The 4,658-nt window shown below is 34.1% G+C and overlaps 1 long non-coding RNA gene across 1 annotated transcript; it reads left to right on the forward strand.

The window, feature by feature from the left end:
• Positions 1–103: 103 nt before the first annotated feature.
• On the forward strand, positions 104–3,463 carry LOC132175967 (uncharacterized). The gene is made up of 3 exons (XR_009439481.1): positions 104–515; positions 1,037–1,174; positions 2,862–3,463. It is a non-coding gene; the product is annotated as an uncharacterized LOC132175967 (long non-coding RNA).
• The last annotated feature ends 1,195 nt before the right edge of the window (positions 3,464–4,658 follow it).

The raw sequence follows: 4,658 nt of genomic DNA on the forward strand, positions 1-4,658 counted from the left end.
GAATGTACAATTGCTTAAGCAAGCCTATCAAAATCTACAAGATTGCACTTTCCTTTTTTCTGACACCAAACCTGCCTTCCAGTGATGCCTGTACCAGGGGTATGTTTGAGAGATGCTTTGATAGTTTCACCAGTTCACCTATTCTAGAATTTAGCAAAATTCTTTTGTTCTCAAAATTGAGTTTATCAGGTTATTTCTATTGCCATTGCCCACTTTTTAGGAGGAGACATTCATTCCTTTATTTTTTTTAATAAACTATTTTTTGAGGGATATCAAATGGAGAATCAAACCATAAAGTTTTATAAACTCTCAGTAGTTTCCCAAGTTTCCATTGTCTTTTTTCCTCTCCTAATGTTTGTACCCTTTAGACTTTCTCTCTTTTCTGAAATTGTAAAAAATTTGTTGATGGATTTGTTTGTATAGTGCAGGCTGCATACAACATTGGTGGCCATATCATAAGTGCAAATGCTATAGAACATTCAATATTTTGCTTCCGAACTCCCCGAATTGGACGGGTATTCCTCTTACTGTCACTAAAGAACACAGAAATATACACATGCACAAATAGTGGAAAATATAGGTGGACCTCACACCATCCAGACAATTATTTTTATATCATTATGATTAACACCAAGAGATGATTGGTGGTATTGGCTAGCTTAGTTGTAGATTGCTTCACTTGACCTACTTACCAGTCATGCTGCTTGTTTTCTTCTGTTTTTTGGAGATTCTATAAATATAGTCATGGTTAGACAAAATTATCCATATATAAGTTAAGTTGGATATGCCTTTAACTTATAACATGATTCCACTTATTTTTGAGATTACCGCTTGAACTGTTTCTTTCTTTCATAGAATAAATCTTAGGATGGAAAGGTGAATAATTAGGTGAACATCAACAGCTTTTAGTAACCAAGATGAGTTGCTTCCTTAATGTAAGCAGGAAGATAAAATTGTCAAAGGATTCTAATTATATAGCATTTCGTCAATGAGATACGGTTGCTTGACTATTTATCTGCCTTTACTTAAATTTCAGTGGCTAGAAAACATCCTTTCCACTGCCTTGAGAAAAAAATCCGGTGAAGAAAGACAACTCAGTTCAAAATTGGGTCTTCCAAGTTCCCAACCCCTTGTCTGCTTTGCCCTTTGTACTGGAGCTTTTTCTGATCCTGTGGTAAGCTTCTCACTTCTGTTACTCTTCCTTTTGCACGATAATGAAGTTTGAATATTATTATGTAAAGGTTATCAGTTATAATACTAAGTTCTTAGATCAAAACAAAATGAAATGTTAGATTTCACTGGTTCTCAATATCTGTTGGATGAGTCCATTGCATTCCATTGATGTTGCTTTAGTTAATTACCTGGTATTGGCATGTCATTCTGCAATTTAAAGTGTCCAGTAGCGTGTTTATGAATGTATTATGAGTCAGTTTTGTCCACTGTTAATATTTCTATGTTTGATTAATGTCTTCATCAAAATTTTGTTTGGTAATTTGTGAGGATGTAACTTTTATGCTCTATAGTCAGGGCATGTTTGGGTGTGCGTTTGAGGGGCCTAAAGTTCATTTAACACTCAAAAAGTCCGTTTGAAAAAAAAGTTCTTGTTTGATAATTTGTGAGGATGTAACTTTTATGCTTTATAGTTAGTATTGTATAACTGGAGAGCAGTTCTGGTTTTCATCTACATGGTGGGCTGGATCAGTGCTGATATGATATGTGAATGCAATAAAACTTGAACAGTAAATTTAGGGGTCGTAGAGCCAACTTGAAGGAAACCTCTCTCTCTCTCTCTCTTATTCTCCCCTCTCCTCAACACCATGCCTATATGGCCACCATTAGCACCACTGTTACCCTGACCTCATTTCATGAGGCCAATAAACATCCTCAATGGCGTGAGGCGATGGCTACCAAAATCGAAGCATTGGAAGCCAACCACACTTGGCGCCTCCGTCCTCTTCCTCTTGGAAAACATGTGATTGGTTGCAAGTAAGAAAACGGATGCGCGTTAGCGCAACGGCTTTTGCTCTAGCGCGCTCAGTCCATTGCTGAAACCTGAACAGTAAAATTAGGGTTCATTGAGGCAACTTGAAGGAAACATGAACCTCGCTACAATTATTTCAATGACATCATTCCCGGTGTCTTCTATGAGGGTGATAGAAAGATAGTGCTTAGGCATGTAGTTTTACTTACAACTTCTCTTTCCACTTCTTGGTTCAGGGCCGGCTTAATAGTATAGGCAAACAAGGCCCCTGCTTATGGCCCTAAAAAAAGGTCGTTTATACAAAATTTGTAAAAATAAAAAAGTAAAAGAATGTGGATGGCCGTAGGAAAAATAAAATGAGAGGAGGGCCATTTGGCATCCTATTAGGGCTTAGAAAAAGAAAAAAAAAAAAAAATTACTTCAATTGAAATACTAAGCTATATAAAAAAAATTAGATTTTTTGGTAAATGCTTGCATTGGTTATAGAATATTATTGACAATACCTGTCACAGTTGCTTTTACGGCAATAAGTTTTTCAAAACTAAAATTAATCGACTGTCACAAAAAGTATCAAATTGAGTCATATTTAATATAAAAAATTATAATATCACTATTTTACAATCAAATAGCCCCATCTTAACTTTTTGCCCTAAACCTCAATTTTCATTGAGCCGCCCATCGTGGCTAACCTTTTTAACTTATTTTCTCCCCCAAATTAGCTTGTTTTGGCTGCTTTTGGCAACCAGTTGAAATGATGGAATAACTTCTGTAATTTGCTTTGATTGTAAGTCATGCTTCCATGGTGTTACTTACGAATTCATCATGATCTTGATATGCTGCTTAGGGTTGATTAATAGCTTACTAGTTAAATTTTGTGCAGCTAAAATTCTACACAGCATCAAATGTTAGAGAGGAATTGGAAGCCGCGAAAAGAGAGTTTCTTCAAGCAAATGTAGTGGTGAAGAAGTCTAGGAAAGTGTCTCTACCAAAGGTGCTGGAGAGATATGCTAGGGAAGCATCTGTAAGCTCGGATCATCTTTTAACATGGGTCTCTGAAAATGTTGATAAGAAGCTACATGATTCTATACATAAATGCATTGACCAGAAATCCGGCAAGAGGGCATCTCAGATCATAGAGTGGCTGCCTTACAGTTCAAGGTTCTGCTACTTGTTCTCAAAGGATTTAACAGAGAAGCCATGGTGGTTGTGAGGGTCTTCCCAAATTTATGCACTTTCTTCCGGACCACTGTAATCTAACCTAATATCAGATAATTTTCTAATGGCTTGAATTTCGTAATTTGAAAATCTATAATTTCTCTAAAATTGTAGAGATTCTGATCTGCTGATTTTCTAGTCTGATGAGCTTAACATTGTAATTGCATGTAATATATAGCACCAACTTTAGCTGTTGCGTGAGTAAGTTTGACTTCTTAATGTAAGAACACTTTAATGTAATATTATTGAAGTATTCATTATGATTTATGTAGTTTTTTTTTTAAAAAAAAAAAAAAAAAAAAAAAAAAAATTCTCCATGTCCTTGGATTAAATACCTATTCTTGGCTACTTCATACGTTAATAATGCTATATTATTCTTTTGCTTAACTATATACTATCATTATTAACTGATGGCCATAATTTATGGGTGCGAACAATCCTTTGGAGCCACACCCCCTAATGAAAAGCTAGCAATTTAATCAGTTTCGTGTAAGAAAACTTTCAAGGGTGTGGGTCACGTGATTGGGGTTTACTCTGTAGGGGTGGGTTTGAAGGGCTCTGCCTTAGAGAGGTTCCTCGACATCTCAAAAAAAAAAAAAAAAACTGATGGCCATAATTGGTCATGCCTCTCTCTTCATTAGCATAAATTAAGGGATTTTTGGTTTCAGATATTTGATTGCTTTCAAATTTGATCATAATTGATTCAGATATGATTGTAATTTCAAACATTTCAGGTAGTCAGATTTGATTGTATTCAAATATGATACTATCTCTATATATGTCTTATTCTCATTTATCACAATTCTATTATAAATATGAGTTTTATGTATTGTAAATTTTATAGAAGAAATACGAGCAAAATGTAACCATTTGTGTTTTATCCTATGTCTTTATTTTACTATTTCGCCTTTTACTTATTTATCCATTGCATTATCTTTTCTTTTAACAACTGCATCCCTAAAATCAAATGCAATAGCTCGAGATAGTTGACCTATTACAAAAACAAAAACAAAAAATTGAATAAAATTTGTTTTCGTAAAAAGAAAAGAATTTTTTTTTTTTTTTTTGCATTCTAGCATCTATCAGACTATCACGTATATCTTCGTTGAATTGGCATGCTCTATCTATCCTTAATTAGAAAGAACAAAAAAATGATAATGGTGAATTACATGCCAACTCAACTAAGATGCATGCAAAACTGACGCCATAATACAATTCATACCATGATTACATAAAAGAGGGTGTTGTTTAGATTAATCCATGAGTCAATGCGCCAAAACATATAAAAGCTCAATTTTTTTTTTAAGTATTAATTGTATAAGTTTTTAAAAAATGTGAAAGGGATAATTCCGTTACTTTTTCTCCCAATTTATTAACTGATGAACACCAAATATTGCATATTTGGGATTCTTAATTTGTATTTGTTAATCCTTTAGCTTTATTATGTTCTGATGTTTGTGTT

Source organism: Corylus avellana, chromosome ca3 (assembly GCF_901000735.1).
Source record: "Corylus avellana chromosome ca3, CavTom2PMs-1.0".
In the NCBI taxonomy this organism is placed as follows: Eukaryota; Viridiplantae; Streptophyta; class Magnoliopsida; order Fagales; family Betulaceae; genus Corylus; species Corylus avellana.